Below are 6,876 nucleotides of genomic sequence, written 5' to 3' on the forward strand. Positions count from 1 at the left end.
GTGAATAATACTGTCATGACAATGGGATTGGACACATATTTTGAACATTGAATTTGGGTCATTTGGATATGTACACAGTAGGGAAATTGCTAGATTATATGGCAGTATTGTAACATTTTTGGGGGAACCTCCATACTTTTTTCTATTTTCTCCAACAGTGTTCAGAAGTATCCCTCTTCTCTATACATTCATCATCACTTCTTCTGTGTTTATAATAAGACAAATTCTAACAGGTGAGATGTGATAGCTCATTGTGATTTTAAATTAATTACCCTGGTGATGAAAGAAAATGAGCATTTTTTTCATATACTTGTTGGCTATTGCCTTCTTTTGAGAAATGTCTGTTCAGGTCTTTTGTCCACTTTTAATAAAGTTATTTATTATCTTATTAGTATGTTCCACATAACTTGAATATTCACCTATTGTCCAATAAATAGCCTCCAAATAAATTCTCCTATTCCATAGTTTGTTTCCTCACTCATTGGATTATTTCTTTGCTGTATAAACCACTGTATTGGTTTCTCACACGTTAGAATGGTTGTGATTAAGTTGTTAAAGATAAGAGATAATTATTGAGGAGGACATGGGGGATGGAAATGCTTGTGTACCATGGGTGCAAATATTAATTAGTATAATTATAAATTGGTACAACTATAAATTACTACAATTACTACAGAAAACAATAAGAAGTTACTTCAAAAAAGTAAAAATAGAACTACTGTATGATCCACTGATGCCAGGACAAAGTATATGCCTGAGGAAATAAAATCAGTATCTTTTGGTATTTTCACACCATGTTTTCATCCAATAACAACAGCCAAGCTGTAAAATCCACATGAATATCCATCAACAGATGAGGTGATGAAAAAAATGTGGCATACATATGTAATGAAATACTATTCCAACATGAATTAAAAGAAATGTTAGGGGGCTGGGGCAATAGCTCAATGGTACAGTGCTTGCCTCACACATGTAAGGCACTGGTTTGAGCCTCAGCACCACAAAAAAAAAATAAATAAATGAAGATATTGTGTCCATCTAAAATTAAAAAATAAATTTAGAAAAAAAATGTTGTTATTTTAAAACAACGTGGGTGACCCTGGAGAATGTATTTCATGTGAAATAAACCAGGCTAGAGGAATCAATACCACATGATATGATTTGTACATAGAATTTTAAAAAATTGATCTTATAAACATAGCAGAATGGACTTTACCCAAGATAAATAAAGTTGGGAGGCCAATGTGTAGATGGAAAATTTGTCAAAGAATTCCAAATTCCACATGGATAGGAGGAATAAATTAAAGAGATCAACTATATAACAGGGTGACTATAGTGAATGACTACGCATCATTTTTTTAGAATAAGTAGTGGATGTCAGTGTACTTAATATAAGAACAATAACAATAGGAGGTAATGCAGGTGTTAACTCTTCAGATGTTGTAATTTTACAATTTATAATAATTTAAAATATGTGTACATAGGGGCTGGGGTTGTGGCTCAGTTGTACACCACTCACCTAGCACTAGCGAAGCTCTGAGTTCGATCCTCAGCACCACATAAAAATCAATAAATAAATAAAATTAAGGCATTGTGTCTAACTTCAACTGAAAAATAAATATTTTAAAGATATGTGCACACTTTAAACATATACAATTTAATCTATCATTTTAAAAATAAATAGATTTGAAAATATATTAAGAAAAGTAATCACCAAGAAAGGACTTCTTTGCCTCCACAACATGGTGCACACAATGTGGTCCATGAAACCTTCAGCACATGTTTCAAGAGAGGCAAGTCACAGAGAGATGATTCCTGGTGCTACTAGCACAGGGCAGGGTCCCTAGAAGATCCAGGTTCCAGGTTCTTGATGTTAGCAAAGAATTGAGTGAAGTGCGAGAGGTTGGCAGGGAGACAGGGGTCCCTGAGAGCAAAGGAGAACACTCTGGGAGAGCTGGGGGCTGAGCTGTCAGGTAACTCCAGGCCCAGGCCTCACAGTGGAGCTGGCTTTTGTTGGGCTGTGCTGGTTCTCCCCCTTCTCCCCTGGTGGATCTGGGGTTGACTGGCATCTTGATTGACAGCTGAATTCTATATAATTTCTTTTCTGCTGCCCATGCATAAGTTTCTCCATCACACACAGAAAATGCACAGGGGGAAGCAATCTGCAATGCTAATGACATGTTAACTAGCAACAAGTTTACTTAATTTGAGAACTTGGTCTACTGTGTATCTCCAAGATTGGGGACTTTGCCTCCATGGTCCCAAATTCCCCTGGTGGTAGTCTAGCTTCCTCCTTTGAACCATAAGATGATCCAGTGTCCCCTCATAGGAAGGAGCTTGAGGTGGGGTGTTGTGAGGGCCTGGGAGGAACCCAGAGCCCTAAGGGGTTGATCTCTTCCCACCCTTATCTCCCACCTAACACTGGGAAGTGCTCCTTCTCGACATGAGACTTCTCTTTGAGAACTTCTGGTGACCTTCAATTCAAACCAGAAGGGGAAACAGTTTCTCCTTAGAGAAAATAGAGCTATCTCATCCCAGTGCTTCCTACATAGAAAAGAAAGTGAATGAAAATTTTCCATTCTGCTATCCACTTTTTAATCCGAGGGAACTGAAATATTTAGAGACCAGAAAGACAATAGCACAATTTATCTAATCAGGAGCTCTGAGAATTCAGCACTTGAGATGCCCAAAGATTAAACCTGCTCCTGATGCTCCTCAGTTACAATTCTCTGATCCAGTCTCAGTAGAAACCCAAGTGTTCTTTCTTGGGACAAAAGGAAAGATTCAGGGACACCCATCTGAGAGGGTTGGTGTGCTCCAGAGAGGCTGGTACAGTCAGAAGGAAAGCCAAGGAGGACGTGGGTACTTCACACTGCCTCTATGAGGAAGACTATAGAAATGACCTAGTTTTACTTAGTTTTTGAATCTGTAGTCCCTGTACCTTCAAGGGTCTTGAGCTTTCATTGACACCTCTCTCCCAGTTTATGTTCTGTCTCCTTCTCTTTAGAATCTAGAGCATCTTTCCCATCAGGGATAGATTCTGGAGAGACCCCAGTTCTTCTCCACTCTTTCCCATAAACTCTGGTCTCTTGTCAGGTTTCCTGAGTCTAACTGTTTAATTCTTGATTGTACCCCAGAGACCTATCATGCAGAAGACATTGCTTGTTTTGTTTCTAATTAAATTGGATTCTTCTGTTCTATTCCCTATTTCTACGCTCAGATTTGTTTTACAGATCGTCCTTCCTGTACTCCATACTGAGATGGTTGTCATTTCATCTCCATGTCCATAACAGCACCTACCAATAATGTGTTATTTCTGCCATTTGACACTGACTTCAAGTTCTGCTTCTCGTGTTAAAAGTCCCTTGAAATACTCTGGAAAATCTGAACTTGGAGGAGAATGTGTTGTCAGGTCCAAGAACCTAACAAAACTACTCTAGTGTTTTAATGAAGCTGGTCCTCTCGATTGTGGTTGGAAAATAACTTCTGTTTATTGGGTTAGGAAATGGCCTTTGCTTTCTTTGTTTACTGACAGGATCATCCCTGGCCCTCATCTCAGTGATGACAGTTACATTTTTTAAACTGCATTTTTATTATGATTATAATTTATATTCATTTGCCTATTTTTTTCTGATGAATTACGTTAACCAACATCCTTATGTGACTGGGCTTTCCTTCTTACTACTGATATTAACTGTTAGTTATTTGTTTGCTTTATAAAATCATTACTAAGGTCTGCAAATTATCCTTAAAACCAAATGCTGTTTACATATATAGGCATGTGAAATTCTTGAGGATTCATTTTGCAATATAATTGATTTTTTTAGCCTCAACTGTTGTTACACATGGAAACTGTGTTTTGATTTGTTTATCACCCACAGGACCCATGTGAGTCCCTCAGCCTAATTAGCACTCTCAGGCACTCACAATAACCACCCTTTGTCTATTGTGGGAACATAAACATTGATCTGTGAGAATTAAATTTGATTTTTATTTTTCTAGGGTGACTCTGTTTCAGTAACCCTGAATATCTTTTTTTATTGGTTGTTCAAAACATTACAAAGCTCTTGACATATCATATTTCATACATTAGATTCAAGTGGGTTATGAACTCCCATTTTTACCCCAAATACAGATTGCAGAATCACATCGGTTACACATCCACATTTTTACATGATGCCATATTAGTGACTGTTGTATTCTGCTACCTTTCCTATCCTCTACTATCCCCCCTCCCCTCCCCTCCCATCTTCTCTCTCTACCCCATCTACTGTAATTCGTTTCTCTCCTTGTTTCTTTATTCCCATTCCCCTCACAACCTCTTATATGTAATTTTATATAACAATGAGGGTCTCCTTCCATTTCCATGCAATTTCCCTTTTCTCTCCCTTTCCCTCCCACCTCATGTCTCTGTTTAATGTTAATCATTTCCTCCTGCTTTTCCTCCCTGCTCTGTTCTCAGTTGCTCTCATTATATCAAAGAAGACATTTGGCATTTGTTTTTTAGGGATTGGCTAGCTCACTTAGCATAATCTGCTCTAATGCCATCCATTTCCCTGCAAATTCCATGATTTTGTCATTTTTTAGTGCTGCGTAATACTCCATTGTGTATAAATGCCACATTTTTTTATCCATTCATCTATTGAAGGGCATCTGGGTTGGTTCCACAGTCTAGCTATTGTGAATTGTGCTGCTATGAACATCGATGTGGCAGTATCCCTGTAGTACACTCTTTTAAGGTCTTCAGGGAATAGTCTGAGAAGGGCAATAGCTGGGTCAAATGGTGGTTCCATTCCCAGCTTTCCCAGGAATCTCCATACTGCTTTCCAAATTGGCTGCATCAATTTGCAGTCTCACGAGCAATGTACAAGAGTACCCTTTTCCCCACATCCTCGCCAGCACTTGTTGTTGTTTGACTTCATAATGGCTGCCAATCTTACTGGAGTGAGATGGTATCTTAGTGGTCTTGATTTGCATTTCTCTGATTGCTAGAGATGGTGAGCATTTTTTCATTTTACTTGTTGATTGATTGTATGTCCTCCTCTGAGAAGTGTCTGTTCAGGTCTTTGGCCCATTTGTTGATTGGGTTATTTGTTTTCTTATTGTTTAATTTTTTGAGTTCTTTGTATACTCTGGATATTAGGGCTCTATCTGAAGTGTGAGGAGTAAAGATTTGTTCCCAGGATGTAGGCTCCCTATTTACCTCTCTTATTGTTTCTCTTGCTGAGAAAAAACTTTTTTTAATTTGAGTAAGTCCCATTTGTTTATTCTAGTTATTAACTCTTGTGCTATGGGCGTCCTATTAAGAAATTTGGAGCTGGACCCCCACAATATGTATATTGGAGCCAACTTTTTCTTCTATCAGACGGCATGTCTCTGATTTGATATCAAGCTCCTTGATCCATTTTGAGTTAACTTTTGTGCATGGCAAGAGAAAGGGATTCAGTTTCATTTTGTTGCATATGGATTTCCAGTTTTCCCAGCACCATTTGTTGAAGATACTATCCTTCCTCCATTGCATGCTTTTAGCCCCTTTATCAAATATAAGAAAGTTGTAATTTTGTGGATTGGTCTCTGTGTCCTGTATTCTGTACCATTGGTCCACCCGCCTGTTTTGGTACAAGTACCATGCTGTTTTTGTTACTATTGCTCTGTAGTATAGTTCGAAATCTGGTATTGCTATACTGCCTGACTCACACTTCCTGCTTAGAATTGCTTTTGCTATTCTGGGTCTTTTGTTTTTCCATATGAATTTCATAATTGCTTTATCTATTTCTACAAGAAATGCCCTTGGGATTTTGATTGGCATTGCATTAAACCTATAGAGAACTTTGGGTAATATTGCCATTTTGATGATGTTAGTTCTTCCTATCAATGAACAGGGTGTATTTTTCCATCTTCTAATGTCTTCTTCTATTTCTCTCTTTAGGATTCTGTAGTTTTCATTGTATAAATCTTTCACCTCTTTTGTTAGATTGATTCCCAAGTGTTTTATTTTTTTTTTTTTGAGCCTATTGTGAATGGGGTGGTTGTCCTCATTTCCATTTCAGAAGATTTGTCGCTGATATACAGGAATGCCTTTGATTTATGTGTGTTGATTTTATATCCTGCCACTTTGCTGAATTCATTTATTAACTCTAGTAGTTTCTTTGTAGACCCTTTTGGGTCTGTTAGATATAGTATCATATCATCCATAAATAGTGATAATTTAAGTTCTTCTTTTCCTATTTTTATGTGTTTAATTTCTTTTGTCTGTCTAATTGCTCTGGCTAGTATTTCAAGAACTAAATTGAATAGAAGTGGTGAAAGAGGGCATCCCTGTCTTTTTCCAGATTTTAGAGGGAATGCCTTCAGTTTTTCTCCATTCAGAATGATGCTAGCCTGAGGCTTAGCATATATAGCTTTTACGATGTTGAGGTAAGTTCCTTTTATCCCTAGTTTTTCTAGTGTTTTGAACATAAAGGTATGTTGTACTTTGTTAAATACTTTTTCTGCATCTATCGAGATGATCATGTGGTTCTTATCGTTAAGTCTATTGATGTGGTGAATAACATTTATTGATTTCCATATATTGAACCAGCCTTGCATCCCAGGGATGAATCCTACTTGATCATGGTGCACAATTTTTTTGATATGCTTTTGTATTCGATTCTCCAGGATTTTATTGAGGAATTTTGCATCTAAGTTCATTAGAGATATTGGTCTGTAGTTTTCTTTCTTTGAAGTGTCTTTGTCTGATTTCGGGATCAGGGTGATGTTGGCCTCATAGAATGAATGTGGAAGATCTACTTCTTTTTCTATTTTTTGAAATTACTTGAAATGTATTGGTATTAATTCTTCTTTGAAGGTTTTGTAAAACTCCGCTGTATATCCACC

This window comes from Marmota monax, unplaced genomic scaffold (assembly GCF_021218885.2).
Source record: "Marmota monax isolate L192 unplaced genomic scaffold, Marmota_monax_Labrador192_F-V1.1 WCK01_AAM20220418_F8-fsc00102, whole genome shotgun sequence".
Classification (NCBI taxonomy): domain Eukaryota; kingdom Metazoa; phylum Chordata; class Mammalia; order Rodentia; family Sciuridae; genus Marmota; species Marmota monax.